This window comes from Podarcis filfolensis (genome assembly GCF_964270895.1).
Source record: "Podarcis filfolensis genome assembly, chromosome: 7".
Lineage (NCBI taxonomy): Eukaryota > Metazoa > Chordata > Lepidosauria > Squamata > Lacertidae > Podarcis > Podarcis filfolensis.
Genome location: NC_139603.1, coordinates 76,684,694 through 76,704,466, shown reverse-complemented (window position 1 = coordinate 76,704,466; position 19,773 = coordinate 76,684,694). Strand labels below are relative to the sequence as shown.

General features: G+C 44.2%; 1 long non-coding RNA gene across 1 annotated transcript; it reads left to right on the top strand.

Annotated features, from left to right (window-relative positions):
- The first annotated feature begins 1,049 nt into the window (after window positions 1-1,049).
- LOC310766334 lies at window positions 1,050-4,052 on the top strand. Its single transcript, XR_014550076.1, has 3 exons — window positions 1,050-1,179; window positions 2,995-3,051; window positions 3,587-4,052. It is a non-coding gene; the product is annotated as an uncharacterized lncRNA (long non-coding RNA).
- The last annotated feature ends 15,721 nt before the right edge of the window (window positions 4,053-19,773 follow it).

The window sequence follows — 19,773 nt, the reverse complement described above, 5'->3', positions numbered from 1 at the left end:
GATCAACCTTCAGCGCTTAGCCTAATTTCAAAATCCCTCTGCAAGCGATCACCCACTGCACTGCACCCCCTTCCTTCGCCCCTGCAAGTTCACCCACTAATCCTCATGGCAGAGCAGAGATTTGAACCCTGGTCTCCCAGGTCTTAGTCCCACACTCGAACCACTACACCACACTGGCTCTCCAGCATCCTGCTCTCACCGTGGGCAACAAAATTCCAGCAAGCAAGCCCTGAGCAAAACAGCAATCGTACCCTAAACCAGAGTGGAAAGAAACCAGAATAGTAAGAGAGCAAGATCTACACACTTGTTCCTATTGCCCTTCCCTCGTGCGTTGGCTGAACTCCTAGTTATAATGTCTCAAGTGGGCTTAGGGTGAACATGGACCAACCTGCGTCCAGCAAAGGTCCTATCTGGCCCATGAGGGCATATCGGCCATAACTGGGCAAATACTGGGGACTGCAGTATCAGAAGCAATTTCAGCAGTAATTGCTATACACCTTGAACTAGTGCGCCCATTGATGGTCCTGCGCTAGCAAGCGGGATGGTAAGCAGCACCGATAATTAGGCTTCAAGGGACCAGCACCCTCACATCTGCTGTGCTAATATGGAATATGACTGACTTGGCATCCTTCCAGTTGCTAACTAGAGTCAAGGTCATTTCATGTGGTTTCAGCTGCACTGTAGCAAGCGCCCTTCATCACCTGCCTGGGAGGAAGGGCCCTTTGATTGGCACCTCATGGATCACCATAACTCAACCCCTTAATTCATAAAAATGCTTCTCCTCAATTGCAGCCCATTAAGCCCTACTAGGAAATAATTGAGCCTCCTTTCTGTTTTTGTCTGGAATGAATTTGCTTTGATCAGTAAACCCAGCTCTGTGGCGTACCTGATTTAAGCTTTTTTCACGGATACGAGGGATGGATAATGTGAGCTTCCTTGTTGCTGTCAGGAACATTTTCCAGCCAGTGAGTTGTGTCTGCAAGTTGTTACCCGCTGGTTATAGCTCTTGATCTGCTGCGGAGAGGAACAGGGGTTTGGCAGGGTGCACTACATGGAAAGAAGAAGCTGCCATTTGGAGAGTGTGCAGAACGGCAGATCTACGTGCTGCCTTTAGATCTATGTGCTACCTTTCTCCCAAGGAACTCGGGGCAGAATTTTGGCTCCCAACAACCCTGTAAGGTAGGTTAGGGCTCAGTCAGACAGGACTCACCTTCCAACTGAATGCTTATGTATACTGGATAGCTCAGTCGGTAGAGCACGAGACTCTTAATCTCAGGGGCTGTGGGTTCAAGCTCCACGTTGGACACTGCGGGGGGGGGGGGGTTAGACTAGATTAGCCCTGGGGGTTACTTCCAACTCTACAATTCTATGATTTTATGAGTTTTATTTTAGATTCAGTGGAGACCGAGGACTTTGCCCCCCTCTATTTAGTCCTGAAATAAGCTACTAGGAATCTTATTCAGGCACTTCTCAGGCTTCAGTAGGAATTGCACGTGCTTCCGCAGCATATCTTCCCAACCATAACGCCAAGCAACTTGTTAGGAGTCATTTAAAGAAATAAAAAGAAAGCTGAATTTCTCAGGAGCCTGCACTGACCACTCCACTCTAGACTTCTTGAATTCCTTTTTCAAAATAATTTTTTATATTTTTTTCAAATTTATACATTTCATTAGTTTTACACTCGATTTAACATTTCCAAATTTTGACTTCCTTCCCCCTCTTTCTGCGGTTACTTAAATTAATTTTTTAATATCTTCTGCATATCCAAGTTTATTTAACTTGCTCATTTATTTATCTACTGTAAATATATACTCTTATAAAACTGCAGGTTATTACATTAATCCTGCTAATGTTTTCATCTGTTTACAATCTGCCTGTAAATATTCAATAAACCATTTCCAGTTTGTCATCTTGATTTCTTATTCTTCCGGTAAGTTTCGCCATTTCTGCATATTCCTTAAGCTTTTGTAGCCAATCTTCTTTTTCTGGGACTTCTGCTTCTTTCCATTTTGGGGCAAGTAACATTCTTCCTGCTGTAGTAGCATACATAAATAAATTTCTATACAATTTACGTAGTTCTACTACAGAACTACCTAGACTTAGACAGGTCACCAGGTGTGATGTTTTGCTTAGTGATGATTTGGAGAAATCATAGCTCTACATCGTGGCTGCAAATGCACAGCATTTTATACTAGAATCAGTGGAGACCCAGCACTTGGTATTTTTCTACATAGTCCACAGCCAGTCTAGATACATTGCATAATAAAGGTAATGGTAAAGGCAAAGGACCCCTGGATGGTTAGGCCCAGTGAAAGGCGACTATGTGGTGCGGCGCTCATCTTGCTTTCAGGGCAAGGGAACCAGCATTTGTCTGCAGACAGTTTTCCGGGTCTTGTGGCCAGCATGACTAAACCCCTTCTGGCGCAACAGGACACTGTGACAGAAGCCTCTGAAAAGTGCTTCTTGAGAAGCTGGTTTCATTCTGAAAGTAAAAGCTCATTGCACACTGAAAACAAATGTAGGGGGACCAAATAAATTGGGGGAGGGGAGGGGTATGTACACTTGCCCAATGACTTGTAGGTGGGTGTATACTAAGATCACAATCACAGCATCTTTTTTCATTCACCCAGGGCAAGCGCAAAGATGAAAATTTTTGGTTTAACCCAATTTCAATCTCCAGCCTTTATTGGCATACAGTGGTACCTCGGGTTAAGAACTTAATTCGTTCTGGAGGTCCGTTCTTAACCTGAAACTGTTCTTAACCTGAGGTGCCACTTCAGCTAATGGGGCCCCCCACTGCCACCACATGATTTCTGTTCTCATCCTGAAGTAAAGTTCTTAACCTGAGGTACTATTTCTGGGTTAGTGGAGTCTGTAACCTGAAGCGTCGGTAACCCGAGGTACCACTGAATAGACAAAGTTCTGAAAAGTGCAGTGCAATAAAATCGCTCAGCAAAATCTAGCAATCAAAATACTGTTGCATAACATTCACAGATCCTCACTGCGTGTTGAAGAAACCTGGCTACCATCTTCATCTTGTCCCCATCCTGGGTAAGCATTAGGAAGGCTAGCTTACATCCATGGATAAACTAACCAAGGGAAGGGTTTCCAAGCAATTAACGACACTCACCCTTGTGGATTGGCAGGATCTGGAATCAATCTAGATTGAAAGCAGCATGTTGAGCTTGAGAATGAATGATTCCTGGTAGAGAGAGAAAAAACTATGTTTTTTGGGTACTACAAATGGGTTAAGGTGTAAGCAGTCTGAGTGATTTGCTCAGATCTAGCCTGTGGCCTTTAAAGCTGGATAGAGATCGGAATGAGCGTTTTCTATATTGCAGCCTGACATTTGAATCACTGCACCGCATTGGCAGGATCTGCCAGAACCAAATTGCAAATTGTTGCAACAGCAACCCACCAGGTGGGAAGCAAGCATCGTGACTTCACCCCCATCTCTCAGCTGTTTCTGGTGGCCAGCAAAGAGAAGGATGGGGTGGGAGGGAGAAATAAGGAAAAAGTTGCCAGGTTACCTTGCACTCCGGCAGTGTGAACCCAAGAGCCCTGTCCCTCTGTTCCTCCACCTCAGGGACTCCCTTAAGATAGAATCATAGAATTGTAGAGTTGAAAGGGACCTTGAGGATCATCCAGACCAACCCCCTGCAATGCAGCTGTCCCAGACAGGGATCGAACCTGCAACCTTGGCATTATCAGCACCACGCTCTAACCAACTGAGCTACCTCGCTGTTCTTCAACCACCCTTTAACATAAACCAGGAGAAAAGCAATGACAAACCTAGACAGCATCTTAAAAAGCAGAGACATCACCTTGCCAGCAAAGGTCCGTATAGTTAAAGCTATGGTTTTCCCAGTAATGATGTATGGAAGTGAGAGCTGGACCATAAAGAAGGCTGATCGCCGAAGAATTGATGCTTTTGTATTATGGTGCTGGAGGAGACTTTTGAGAGTCCCATGGACTGCAAGAAGATCCAACCTCTCCATTCTGAAGGAAATCAGCCCTGAGTGCTCACTGGAAGGACAGATCGTGAAGCTGAGGCTCCAGTACTTTGGCCACCTTATGAGAAGAGAAGAGTCCCTGGAAAAGACCCTGATGTTGGGAAAGATGGAGGGCACAAGGAGAAGGGGACGACAGAGGACGAGGTGGTTGGACAGTGTTCTCAAAGCTACCAGCCTGAGTTTGACCAAACTGCAGGAGGCAGTGGGAGTGCCTGGCGTGCTCTGGTCCATGGGGTCACCAAGAGTTGGACACGACTAAACGACTAAACAACAACAATCCGCATTTGTGACAGTGGGCTTATTTATCTACATTTATTTCTTGCCCTGCACTTTCCAGGCACATGCCTGCGCTTAAAAGTTCAGTGTTTGGGGGTTCTTTGCTCTAGAGCTTTCCCCCGTGAAAACCTGCTCTTTAGTGCTCAGTTGGAGCAAACGTCCATTCAGGTCTTCCTTGGATTGCTGTTTGCTCCAGTTGAGCTTTAAAGCATACACCTGGAAAGAGCAGGAGAAAATTAAGTGTGGATAAGCCCAACGGCTGGCTAAAGCGAGCATCTTTTTGTTGCTTTGCTACATCTCAGCCAGATGCGAAGGCAAGTGAAGTTGTCCAGACATCCCAATTTTCATGGAAACAGCATGGAGTTTGAATAAACACTGAGCATTTACCCCAGGATGTGATCCGAATTTGACATTCAATACAATAACAAAACATTTTGTTAGAGCGTAATTCCCCCACCCCAAACCTTAAAGGCATTGTTCCTTATCCAGGATTATAACATCAAGTTGTGCAGTCCACCTTCCAAGATGTGAAGTTTATATTTTTTATTTATTTACAGTATTCTTATCCTGCTTTTCAAGTGTATGGTCCCTGAGGCAGCATGCAACTCATCAAATCACTGGCTGCAGGGACCATGTCTCAGGGTTTTTTAAAAAATGTAATCATGTTGGTCCATAGAAAACCTCGGGTGGGGTGGGGAGAACTCAAAAATAATAATAATAATAATAATAATAATAATAATAATAATAATAATAATAATTTATTATTTGTACCCCACCCATCTGGCTGGGTTTTCCCAGCCACTCTGGGCGGCTTCCATAGAAACCAAAAATACACTAAAATATCACAGATTAAAAACTTCCCTGAACAGGGCTGTAGTTGAGCAATACACTTATTAGAAACAATTAAAAGTGGCAAGCTTTAAAGTTCACCAAATCTTCTAATCAGGTGGCAGAGAGGGATGCAGGGGAAAATGGCAGAAATTACCCTGGATGTTGTAGCTATAAGGCCAGCTTGCATGTTAAGACTCCAAGACCTCAAGGGACCACCAGTCGGGTTGTTGTGGCTTTCCAATCGCGCCCACCCACAACAGCATTGAGGTCGGTCTTGATGATCCCACCGCAACATGTGCTCTCAGGGAAGAAGACATAATTTGTAGACTTGACTCCAAGATTACAAATGGATAAGTCTCTGTTGGGTGTGGAAGGTATAATAATAATAATAATAATAATAATAATAATAATAATAATAATAATATATTTATACCCTGCCCTCCCCGGCCAAAACCGGGCTCAGGCCAGCTAACACCGGATATAAATACAGTAAAAATATTAAGAACAAGACAAAAACAAAAAAACAAAAACCCCGACAAACAATTGATTAAAATATAAGTTAGAGTACAGCATAAAATGCAGCCTCGTTTTAGTGGTAGCCTATAGATCAAAGCGGGAAGTGGGTGGCACTGTGGGTTAAACCACAGAGCCTAGGACTTGCTGATCAGAAGGTCGGTGGTTCGAATCCCCGCAACAGGGTGAGCTCGGTCCCTGCTCCTGCCCACCTAGCAGTTCAAAAGCATGTCAAAGTGCAAGTAGACTTTGCACTTCCGGCGGGAAGGTAAACGGCGTTTCCATGCGCTGCTCTGGTTTGCCAGAAGCGGCTTAGTCATGCTGGCCACATGACCCGGAAGCTGTACGCTGGCTCCCTCAGCCAATAAAGCGAGATGAGCGCCGCAACCCCAGAGTCGGCCACGACTGGACCTAACGGTCAGGGGTCCCTTTACCTCTACTTACCAGGGGTTTAAAAAGGGACACATTCTAATGCCCACATGAAGATGTTGGGGGTCCATCTGGATGCCTTCTGCATCGAAGGCAGATGTTACACCGCCCTTCCCCGTGAAACTACTAAACATTGATACAAGTTCCAAGTCTAGATTTTGTCCCCTATCACTCTATGTTACAAGCTTCAGAGTTTGCGAAGGCTCTTGTATCTTTAAAAACAGATCCTGCAACATTTCAAAAAGTTACCAGACCACTCTTTGGAGCCAGGGCTGGCAACCTCCCCCTCCATTGTCTCTAGCGCCAAAGCCTTGACCACAGCACAGCCAGTCAAATTAGATTGTATTAAAATTCCGAGACCTTTAAAGCCTATGGAACATTTTCATTTTTCCTCCCCCTTTTCTCACTTTACAGTCTGGGCTGACTTTATCCCTCGGTGGATTTGATTCTCGGAATATTGCTCCAGTTGTAAAACAGCACTCGATTTTCCCCTCTCAGTGTAAATGTGTGCAGATGATCTCCCTTTCTCTGCACATGTCACTGTATCTTTTGATGTCCTGCTGCAATACATCTTTGTCGGTTAGAAACCAGTAGTTCTCCTTGGAGTCTAAGAATACCGTTGCACATGCAACACCCATAAAATGGGATACAGGATTATGCCTGCATGTGGCTGTTATAACATGGCTAGCGGAACTGAAGTTACCAAGATCATGTTCCCAAGCAAATGACTCCAAACCTCACTCCTTTTCAATAAAGCTTTATAGTAGGCCTAGCTTTTGCTGCAGGGACGCGGGTGGCGCTGTGGGTTAAACCACAGAGCCTAGGACTTGCCGATCAGAAGGTTGGCAGTTCGAATCCCCGCGATGGGGTGAGCTCCCGTTGCTCAGTCCCAGCTCCTGCCAACCTAGCAGTTCGAAAGCACGTCAAAGTGCAACTAGATAAATAGGTACCACTCCCGCGGGAAGGTAAACAGCATTTCCGTGCGCTGCTCTGGTTCGCCAGAAGCGGCTTAGTCATGCTGGCCACATGACCTGGAAGCTGTACGCCGGCTCCCTCGGCCAATAAAGCGAGATGAGCGCCGCAACCCCAGAGTCGGCCACAACTGGACCTAATGGTCAGGGGTCCCTTTACCTTTACCTAGCTTTTGCTGCAGTTTTCCTCTGCCCTCAAGCATCTTTTCAAATCCCCTAGGCCTGTTCAGCTTGATATCTGGAGAAGCCCCCAGGTATTCAAGCTGTACAGTGCGCACCTAGACCAGAAGTCCCCCAAATCTTTCGGGCCATGGGGCGCACTGGGAAATTGAATAAATATTGGCTTCTTCAAAAGCTGCTTCCTAATAGTCACGAGTTCCATCCCTGACATGTAAAGGATTGCACAAACCAATTATTATTTTATGTCATTTTTGGACAGAAGGCTTCTTACAGTTCAGGGTTTGTGCAACTCGCGTGCGCACGAAAGTGAAATTTATACCCCCAGTTCAGCCTGTGTTCAGCTGGCCCAGTGCCTAAAGTGACAACAGAAAGTAATCCAAGTGCAACTTTAAAGGCATGGAAAAAAATGTAACACACTCTGCTAAAAGGGATGACAGCATGAAAAGGGGAAAGAAGGTTCTGGAAACTGTGGCTATCTAACAAACCAGGCCATCAGAAGAAGCAAAAATAGACATGAGGCAGAACAACTCCATTCATTTTATTTTATTTTATTTTATTTTACCAACAACCAAAACACAAACAGTGACCCCCCCCAGGCAGCTGATACATTGGGTATACATAATCAATAGTAACATATTCAAATTAACCATATGTACAATTTTATATACGTTAACACTCCTCCATCCACAAGGTTTATTTAACTTTTAACATTTTAAGTGCCCCAAATTGTTCAGACCTACCCAAATAATTCAATATCTTCTCAAACCAATCCTCCTCTTTCTCACAGACCTTAAACCCTTTCATTCTGTGTATCTTCACGGTTAGATATTCTAAAATTATAATATTATTCAGTTTTTTCCTCCATTGGTTCACCCCTAGAACAACTCCATTCATGATTACCTTACAGTGGCTGGGGGAACCCAGTCAGAGGGGCAGGGTATAAATAAATTAATGATGATGATGATGATGATGATGATGATGATGATAATACCCCACCCATCTGGCTGGGTTTCCCCAGCTGCTCTGGGCGGCGTCCAATGAAAGATTAACAGTACATTAAAACACTAGTCATTAAAAACTTCCTGACTTCAGATGTCTTCTAAACGTCAGATAGTTGTTCATCTCTTTGACATCTGGTGGGAGGGAGTTCCACAGGGCGGGCGCCACTACCGAGAAGGCCCTCTGCCTGGTTCCCTGTAGCTTTGCTTCTCGCAGTGAGGGAACTGCCAGAAGGCCCTCGGCGCTGAACGATGGGGGTGGAGATGCTCCTTCAGGTATACTGGCCCGAGGCCGTTTAGGGTTTTAAATTAAAAAATAACATTTTTGAATTTAAATTTTTGCGAATTACCACTGTTAAGTACATAATTATTACTCTCTTTTGCATTTCATTTCCCTCTGACCTCACGGCTTGCAATTTCAACCAACCAACCATGCCTTGTATATGTGCATAAATGTGTGCCTGCAACTCAGGACGATGTCTTCATGCATCTCATGAAGTGGGACTTTACCGCATGAAAGTTCCTTACGCTAAAATAAATTTGCTAATCCGTCTTTAAGGTGCCACAAGACTCTTTTGTTGCTTTTAAGGAGCTGGGAGCAGGAAAGCTGTGTTTGGACTCTGGGGTGGCCCTCGCTTGGCTTTTGAAGTTCTCTTGGTCTCCATGAAGTTTGTTTACCTTCTGCTTTCCTCTCTTCTCCTTTATTTAAGAAGACACCACATAGCAATAACAAACAGTAATTACATTCAGGTATCATTAACAGCCTGCTTTGAATCCACAAACACAAAAGAGTCTCTCTCTCTCCCTCTCTCTTTCTCTCTCTCTCTCTGTTGCTCTAAAGACTGGAAACTCCATCCTTCAGTCATTTGTTTAAGGACTCTGGCAAATATAGTGCGCCTGAAGACCCCCCTGCACCCATCCTGCCCACAAACAACTGCATTAAACACACACACAGAGAGAGCAGTAAAGGATACAGTTTGAACTTTAACTCTCTTTCCTGGCTTGTGTTGCTTTTCAAAGCAAATCGCTCCTCCTCCATTGCTTAAGTTAATACGATGCCTTGAGAGCTTGCTAAGAAGGAGATAATAGAGCATCTTCTAGACAAACATACTCTTAAATCCCCATCTTTAAGGTCTACAAGGATCTGGTCTCCCAGGTGTTAGCAGTTCAAAGCGCAGGCTTAGGTGAGTTTATGTTGACCAAATAAGTTCGATTTGCATAGACACAATGTTGAGAGCAAGGGTGGGTGTTGCTGTTTTTTGTATTTCGGCATGGCAGGAAGCAAAGGGCTCACATCAAAGGATGCTGAAAGGTGCCTTGGAAGTTCACAAACTAAAAGAGGCCTCTGGTCAGCTATCTGGGCGAGAGATCTCCTGGGAAAAGGCTTTCTCACAACACTTCCAGTCACTCCTAATCCTTCTCGGATCAGAAACATGCATTGGGCATGTTATTTCAGTTCCCCTGGTTTTGGTCAAACTCAGGGTGCAATTACATGGCCGTCTTAATCCAAGATGGTTTCAAAACTGAATGGGGAGATCCAGATGGATTTCCAGTTCAGGGGCGGCAAGGTGGTTTTGCGAGCTTATTATTTTTTAGTTTGTGGCGGATTGGCTACTAAATGTTTGTCAGATAAAAGGCAGCTGGAATAGATTAATATTAGGCAGGGGCCTTCAATGCATTGCTTGGAGCACCTGCTAATATATATTTTTTGTTTAAGCAACTCTAGCCAGAGACCCAGAAATATAATTTTATTATTTATATCTGTTTTAATTGGCTGGTTTTACCTGTATCGATAATCTCTTTGTAAATTTGGTTTTACTGTTTGGTTTTAACTGCATTTGGGCAAACGTTTTATATTGGTTTTGTAAACTGCTTAAAGTTTTTTTTTTTTCCAATTAAGGTATTCAGATCTTGCCAGAGAAATAGAATGGATGGGTGCTTGGCCGGTTCCCGCAGGACTTCTCTTGTATTCTTAAAAAGCAGTAAAAGTACCCATATCTAAGAAGAAGTTACCTCTTCTCAGGCATCTAGTAAGGAATACAGTAGTAATGGAAACTCTACAAAGGAATTTTAGAAATTCCCTCTCTAGGGTGGTTAGGTGTGTGCTTCTGAAATACATCACAAAAAATGAGGATGTTTTTATTTGCATAAAATCTGACTGTGAACACACACACAAGATACACACAAATACTAGACTAGGAAGGAAGACAGGCCAGCTAACCTGTTATTTACCTTTAAATTGGGCTTCTACTAGACCATCTTTCAACTAGAGATCTGTCCTCTGTGAAGTAGGACACATGGACATCTTTACCACCTCCATATCCATCTGTGTTTTGTTTTTTTCCACCTATAAAACACCAATTATTTAGCTCATATATTTAAAGGAGCTAATTTCTGGCCCAGAAAGTTAATCACTTTAAATAATAATAATAATAATAGACACAAATGTAAGCTTTTTTTCCAGTTGCTGGGCAAATATCATTCCAAAAATATTCAGATTATAAAGTACCGGTACTCAATCAACACAATGTGGCTTAAGTATATATATCTTTTTATTATTATTATTGGGAGTGTCTTGAGTTATGAAACCAGGTTAACAATGAAAACTATTCCATTTTTAATGTTCTTTTGATAGGAAACTTTGATGTCCTTGTCAAACAAACTGATTGCCAACTTATTTAAAGTGAACACGCATGAAGCTATTTTGACTGTTGGTCCATCTAACCAAGTGATGTCTACTGTGGCCGCTGGTGAAACTCCTTGTTCTCCATTAAAAGCCGTCAGTTTGCACCAAGGCCAATTTTCCCATATGGATGTCATGGCTTACCATAGATTTGAATTTGTGCATGCTGGCTCCTCTCCCAGATGACCCGGCCCTACCATTAGGCAAGGTGATATGATTCAGCTGAGGCTGATTTCAGCCAGTGGTTTAGTTTTTTAGTACACTTCTACCATGAAGAATTGAGATTGGGATTTTCCAGCACAGACCTTTACCCTGCCTCCCCTTCACCCAAAATCCCAGAGAGATAAATAACAAAATGGTATATTTTTCTATCCTTGCAAGCTCAGGCTGAGAAAAGCTTTCTGTTTGCCATCATTACCCAATAGTATATGTGTTGAAACCCTACCGGTAAGAAAGACAGCATCAAGGAGCTAAGGGTATTACAAAACGATGGACTTCTGAAGCACATTGCAGTGATGCCTCTGAAAGATAATAGTCCAGGTGCATGATGTGAACGAGCCACAGCACGCATTAGGCTTTTTGTTGTTGTTTAGTCGTTTTGTCGTGTCCGACTCTTCGTGACCCCATGGACCAGAGCACACCAGGCACTCCTGTCTTCCACTGCCTCCCGCAGTTTGGTCAAACTCATGCTGGTAGCTTCGAGAACACTGTCCAACCATCTCGTCCTCTGTCGTCCCCTTCTCCTTGTGCCCTCCATCTTTCCCAACATCAGGGTCTTTTCCAGGGAGTCTTCTCTTCTCATGAGGTGGCCAAAGTATTGGAGCCTCAGCTTCACGATCTGTCCTTCCAGTGAGCACTCAGGGCTGATTTCCTTAAGAATGGAGAGGTTTGATCTTCTTGCAGTCCATGGGACTCTCAAGAGTCTCCTCCAGCACCATAATTCAAAAGCATCAATTCTTCGGCGATCAGCCTTCTTTATAGTCCAGCTCTCACTTCCATACATCACTACTGGGAAAACCATAGCTTTAACTATACGGACCTTAGTTGGCAGGGTGATGTCTCTGCTTTTTAAGATGCTGTCTAGGTATGTCATTGCTTTTCTCCCAAGAAGCAGGCGTCTTTTAATTTTGTAACTGCTGTCACCATCTGCAGTGAGTATTAGGCTTACATGCTTCTTAAGATTTGAGACAGATAAAAGAAAGTGCTTCAATATTGTATTGTATTGCATTGTATTGTCAAACTAGCTCCCCCAGGAGGCAGTTAAGGCCACCAACCTGGATGGCTTTAAAAGGCGGTAAGACCACTTCCTTGGTGTTAGGTACCATCTGTAAATACTTTTCAGAGGAGTGAACATGGACCACGTTTCCCAAATGTATGGGAAACCGCCCTACTAGAAAAGCTAACCAACTCAAACTAGCACGGGGACAGAGCAGGGTGCCTTCACCCCTGGAAGAAGTCTCAACAAAGGAAGAATGGATACAAAAACTGATGGAATATGCAGAAATGGCGAAACTTACCGGGAGAATAAGAAATCAAGATAGCAAACTTTTTATAAAAGAATGGAAATGGTTTATTGAATATTTACAGACAAATTGTAAACAGGATTATTGTTAATAACCTGCAGCTACATAAGTGCATATATTTAAAGAAGATAAAAAATGACTAAGTTAAGTAAATTTGGATATGTAGAAGATATTAAAAACACACCTAAGGAACTGCAGAAAGAAGGGGAAAGAAGTCAAGTTTCAAAATGTCAAAATGGCGGTAAAATCAGTGAAATGTATATATCTGAAAAGTATAAATAATATTTTTTCAAAGGAGGATGCCTTCACCCCAGTGTGGTCCCCATTTATCACGTAGGGGTAGGTTTGCAGGTATGGCAGAAGGAGATAGGATCTGCCCATGCGATGCCCACCTGGTGGAAACTCTAGCTCACATGGCCCTTAAATGTAAAATGTATGATGATCTCTGCCAACAATTTCTAGACTATGTATTCCAACATGGAAACCAGAGACAGAGGTTATATGCTTCTTATTACAGGGGAGAGACCAGGAGCTATATGACCTTAATTTTTTTATTTCAGAACATAGGGCTATCAACAGCTACTTGCCATGATGACTATGCCCTGCCTCCACAACGGGGTGGATGCAGTAATGCTTCTAGAAACCATAGGAAGCAAGAGGACCTATTGCGCTCATGTTCTGCTCCCTGGTTTCCCATGGCATCCATGGCATCTGGTTGGCCACTGAGAACAGGATACTTGACTAGATGGGCATTGGCCGGATGCAGCTGGCTCTTCTTATGTTCTTACGTTCCTGCCTGCTCTTCTGCCACTGCAGCCCCAAAGATTTCAGAAGTTTTTGCTTAGCCATACATTGTCATTCCATCGGAAAAACTGTGGTTCGTGTTAATCATGGTTTGTTTGAAACAAGCCAACTTCATACCATGGATATGAAGCAAACCCTAGTTAGCGTTAACCATACTTTAGAGTTCGGGCAAAACATTAATTCTTGGGTCCAACTCGGTATGCGGCTGCTTTCTGTGTTCTTTCGATGTCCTAAAACTGCTTTCCTATATAATCCATCCAATCTTTTAGCACACCTCTGTGCCTGATGCAAAATAAAATTCACAATGATACAAGAAAAACATCTAAGCCTGGACTCAGTAATATAGGAATATAGACTCCGTCTGTATTAGCTGAGTGACTCGCATTTAACTGAAGAAGAAGTAATTTCCACATTAAAAAAATAATAATACAGTGGTACCTCAGGTTAAGAACTTAATTCGTTCCGGAGGTCCGTTCTTAACCTGAAACTGTTCTTAACCTGAAGCACCACTTTAGCTAATGGGGCCTCCCGCTGCCACCACGCTGCTGCTGCACGATTTCTATTCTCATCCGGAAGCAAAGTTCTTAACCCGAGGTACTATTTCTGGGTTAGCGGAGTCTGTAACCTGAACTGTCTGTAACCCAAGGTACCACTGTACAGTGTCTGATGTAAGCCAGGTTCCCAGGACCTACTGTGAGAGAAACAATCAGAAATGCATATTTTGCTCTACACATTTTGGACCCTGTGGTGGAGGTCCTGGCTGCGTCAGAAGGTGGTGTTTAGGAAGGGGGTGCCGTCTGTCCTCATCCTAGGCCATTGTTCCATTCTCGTTGACGGAGCTTAGCAGCAGAGAAAGTCTATTTATTTTTCAATCCCCAGCTCTGTTTATAACAATTATGCTTTTGGACACAGGCGACTGACCATTCCCATCTCTCCTTTTGTTGCTTTTGGATTTGCCAAAATTTAGACTTGGGCTGAGTCACTTGGTATTTACGCACTTAGGGCTGGCTTCGGGAAGTGGTACAGCTGGGCATTTGCCAGGTCCTCAAGCAAGCAGGGCAGTTGTCTTTGTCCATGGAGTTTTCTTGACAGGGATACTGGAGTGGCTTGCCGGTTCCTCCTCCAGGTGGATCATGTTTGGTCTAAACTCTCCACTATGACCTGTCCATCTTGGGTGCCCTGCTCAGCATAGTTCATAGCTTCTCTGAGTTATTCAAGCCCCTTCGCCACAGCAAGGCAGTAATCCATGAAGGGAGACTCCAATACTTTGGCCACCTCTTGAGAAGAGAAGACTCCCTGGAAAAGACCCTGATGTTGGGAAAGATGGAGTGCACAAGGAGAAGAGGATGACAGAGGACGAGATGGTTGGACAGTATTCTCGAAGCTACCAGCATGAGCCTGACCAAACTGCAGGAGGCAGTGGAAGACAGGACTGCCTGGCGTGCTCTGGTCCATGGAGTCACGAAGAGTCAGACACGACTAAACAACAACAACAAGCAAGCAGGGAACCTGCTACCCCAACACGTTTGCAAAGAATACCCAAGAAGATTAGGTGCTGCGTTGGAGAATTTTTACACTTTACCTCTTTGCAAGTTGTTGTTGTTGTTGTTTAAAAAATATTTATTAAGGGTCTATCCCCCAGCAAAACAATGCAATAAAAAATAAAAAGCATAAAGACTTTGCAGACATTTTGAAACATCAAGAACACCTGAAACCATTTAAGATCAGTCACCTATCCCTGCAGCTAATAATTTCAAGGCTGCCAGGAACTGTATCTTTCAGCCAATGAATATATGGGTGAACAAAGATGTTTTAAATTACTCCTGAATGCTAATAATGAGGGGGATGGATGCACCTCACTAGGGATGATATGTCACAAACAAGGAACCACCTCCGAGAAGGCCTTGTCATGATTTAGTGCAAGCTGGAAAGCACCAAGTTAAGAGGGGCACTGAGGTTGCCATGCCAAAGGACCCCCAAAATCCTGTTCGCTCACTGTTGAGCTATCACTAATCATGCTGCGATCAGTAAGAAGCCTATTAGTTCTTTGTGATGCAGGGTGGAGCCTTTGCCTATGTCTAAAGATAGCTGGGATAAGGCAGGATTTGGAGAAAGTAGAAGAATTGTGAATGGAGAATGAAGAATGGAGAATGCTTTATTAAGCAAAGATCACCAGTGTTTCTTCAACATCAACTTCATTGGACTGGCCATGGTGTTCGGATGCCTGATTATCGTCGTCCAAAGCAACTACACTATTCTGAACTTAAAAATGGAAAACGTAATGCTGGTGGTCAACAAAAGAGGTTTAAAGACTCTCTCAAGGCAAATCTTTAAAAATGTAGTATAAACACCGATAACTGGGAAACACTGGCCTGCGAGCACTCCAATAGGAGAACAGCCTTTACCAAAGGTGTCTTGGGCTTTGAAGATGCTTGAACTCAGGACGAAAGGAAGAAACCTGCTAAGAGGAAGACACACTTGGCAAACCCTCACTGTGATCAACTCCCACCCCAAAACCAATGTCCCCACTGTGGAAGGACATGTGAATCCAGAACTGGCCTCCACAGTCACTTACAAACTCACTGTTAAAATCGTGTTCATGGAAGACAATCTTACTCAGCTACGAGCGATCGCCAAAGAAGAAGAGTTCCAAACTTCCAAAAGTTTTAAACATGGGGTCACTCCCACCAAACATGAATCAATGAACCAAGTTTTCCGCAACCCTCTCAACATAAAGGGGAAAGGGAGGGGTTAATTTTTGCAAGCCCCTGTGCAGGTGCTTGCACACCTACAGGATGCTGATGCTGCCATCCTAGTGCTCTCCATTGCCTTTTGTCCAGCTCCATCCCCATTCTGGCAAACACAACATCCCTGCTGCACTGTGTGAAGAACGGCCTCCCTCTCTCAGTTCCGAATATACCAGCATTCGGCTTCATTGGCTGGCCCCAAGTTCTGGTTTTATAACAGAGGGAGAAGAACATTTGTTTCTCTAAAGGTAAAGGTAAATGTAAAGGGACCCCTGACCATTAGGTCCAGTCGCAGACGACTCTGGGGTTGCGGCGCTCATCTCACTTTATTGGCCAAGGGAGCCGGCATACAGCTTCCGGGTCATGTGGCCAGCATGACTAAGCCGCTTCTGGCGAACCAGAGCAGCGCATGAAAACGCCGTTTACCTTCCCACTGGAGTGGTACGTATTTTTCTACTTGCACTTTTGATGTGCTTTCAAACTGCTAGGTTGGCAGGAGCAGGGACTGAGCAACGGGAGCTCACTCCATCGCGGGGATTCGAACCGCCGACCCTCTGATCAGCAAGCCCTAGGCTCGGTGGTTTAACCCACAGTGCCACCTGCGTCCCTTTGTTTCTCTAGCCATACATAATTTTATACACCTCTGCATTTCTAGTTACGAACCACACACACACACACAGGATACACTTCCAGCCTATGACTCTGTGTCTCTTCCTTTCCCTTATCTGTTGATTCTCTTCCACCTCCATCACCCTTGATTCCCTCAGGGTCTGGGCTGAAGTTACCTGTGATTATCACCTTCACCCTAATCTCTAAAACACTGGTGCTGGTGTCTGGCTAGTGAATCTGATTACTGGAAACAGCGGCTTTCCGGGTTTGTTTGTTTTTTTAAAAAACACACACACACAAATGTTCAAGAGTCAATATAGACTAATGTAATTGGCACAGGCGATGATTAAGCATTACTCTCAGCTTTCTTGCCCAAACATGTTAACACAGCACCGGAAATCTACCTGACCTTTAAACAAAAACACATATCATATAGCAGAATTATTTGGAATCGCTTTCTGATTCCAGTTCAGCACTTTTATCGCCAAACTGGAACTTCAGAAGTCTTCCCTCACCCCAATCCCCCAACACTTCCAAAAACAGGCTTAATATACAGCCCCATAATCAGTGACCAAACTTTTCCCAGCTTTAGGAGCGTAGGAATCAAAATCCTAGAGTTGGAAGGGACCCTGAGGATCATCTAGTCCAACCCCTTGCAGTGCAGGAATATGTACCTGCCCCTTACGGGGATCGAACCTGCAACCTTGGCATTATCAGCATCACACGCCAACCAACTGAGTTACCCAGCTGCCTTATATATTGAGTAAGATCATTGGGCTATCTACCTCAGCACTGTCTATCCATGTGGTTAGACTCCAGCTCCCATCAGCCACACACACCCAGCATAGCCAATGGTCAGAGATGATGGGATTTGTAGTCCAATAACTCCTGGAGGCCAAAGGTTAGACACCCCTGGTCTTCACTAAATGGCAGCACCTGAGTAAGACAGGAATCTTACTCAGCCTTACCTGAAGATGCTAAGCCTGAACCTGTGACCTTTTGCACATGGTATGTACTCTGCCACTGAGTCATTTTTATTTTGATCCTCCTGTGCCTTATATACCAGATCAACAGTCCATCTAACTTTGCATTGTCTGTGTTGGGTACCAGAATCTCTCCAGACTGGGCTCTTCTTTCCCAGCTCTACCAAGAGTTGCCAGGAATTGAATCTCAGACCTGGAGCTCTGCCACTGAACTACAGCCATTGGCGCCGGGCGGTTCTGCCCAACTTTGGAAGACCCCATCATGCCCGTGTGATATCAGGCACATGTGACATCATGCAGCGGGAGAAGACTACAAGGTCCACTGCATCTGCGGGGAGGCCCAACAGCTCAAGATTGGGGTGGGGTGGGGCTCAGCCCTGTTACAATATATTTGGGGAGGCTAAGGTGTCCTCAGCCCCATAGAGCTGGTGCCTATGGCTACAGCTGCTGAATCTGCAGAATGGGAGGTTAATGGGCTTATATGGCTATATCATAGAGGCCCCGTAAGGTTGCTGGTAATAGAATGCCTCCCTCAATCTGAAAAACGTCCCACTACTTTAAAACATAAATAATTTTAATCACAAGCAATTGCTACAATAAGCCACTGATGACCAGATTCGATTTTCTGCACAAGGAATACCTCAGGGGGCTAAATTTGTTTATTGCACAAGAATATTGTTGGTAAGTGAATCTCCATTTCCAGACAGAAGAAAAATCACACAAGAAGCGTTCTGTCTATCGCTGGGCGGTCATGTAAAGCTTGCCTGGAGCAGTTTTGTGAATTAGCAGATTTTCCTGTGCGTTACAACTATAGCCCACAAAACGGTTTTTGACTATGTTAATCAGCTATGCAACTGGTCATTAATCAGGCCGGGCTGGCTGGGATTTTTACGACCGGCTTCACGGAGACTCCATAAAGTGCCTCCTTTACATCAATGGACAATAGGGTCAGGTTGTGTAAATCTCACTGTCATGGATGAACCCCGCATCACGCAAGCTAGCTCTTTGAAGTCAACGGGGAGATGTGAGGGAGGCTGGGGGCACGGAGATGACTAAAGCATTTCGCAACAGACGGCCCATAAAGAAAGGAAGAGTTTTCCGAGTGAGAAGGATGATGTAAAGTTTGGAAGGGGGTGGGGGAGAGGGGAAATCTGACTTCCGAACTCCTAGACAGTGAAGAGATGTGGTAATTATTATCAGCAACATCTATGACAAACTCCAGCAGCCGGGATTAAGATAATAATATAATGAAGAGGGAAAGCCCTCAACTTCCTGCAGAGATTCTTTGAGGGTGTGCATCCAGGAAAAAATGTATACTGCCTTGGTGCTTGTCAAGAAATAAATTAGTCTCATCATGTTATTACCGAATTGGGTGGATTCCCAAAGATTTTGTAAGACACTGGAGCAGCAGTCTTCAGCCTTTTCAAGCCTAAACCTGCCTTTAACACAAACACACATTTGAGGATCTATTTCTTGAATTTCTCACCAAGAATTGGTATGGTGGTAGTGAAGACCCTCCAACATTTCTCCAATGAAAATAGGGACATCGCATTCAATAATAGCAACGATAACAATTTTATTATTTATACCCCGCCCATTTGACTGGGTTGTCCCAGTCACTCTGGGCAGCTTCCTATATATATAAAAACACAATAAAACTATACAGGGCTGCCTTCAGATGTCTTCTCTCTTTGGCTCGGGGGGTCGCATAACTACATTTTCTCCAATGAAAATAGGGACATCCTAAGGAAAAGTGGGACATTCCAGGATCAAATCAGAAACCGGGATGGTTTCTTTAAATCTTGGACTGTCCCTGGAAAATAGGGACATTCAGAGAGTGTGGTAGTTTCTTCTTTGGCAATCACTCATAGCCAAGTAAGATTGTCTTCCATGAACATGTTTGGCGGGAATGACCCCTTGGTTCATTGATTCATGTTTGGCGGGAATGCCCCCATGTTTAAAACTTTTAGAAGTTTGGAAGTCTTCTTTGGCGATCCCTCGTAGCTGAGTAAGATTGTCTTCCATGAACACGGTTTTAACAGTGAGTCCGTAAGTGACTGTGGAGGCCAATTCTGGATCCACATGTCCTTTCACAATGGGGACATTGGTTTCCAGGCAGAAGTTGATCATGGTGAGGGTTTGCCAAGTGTGCCTTCCTCTTAGCAGGTTTCTTCCTTTCGTCCTGAGTTCAAGCATCTTCAAAGCCTATGACA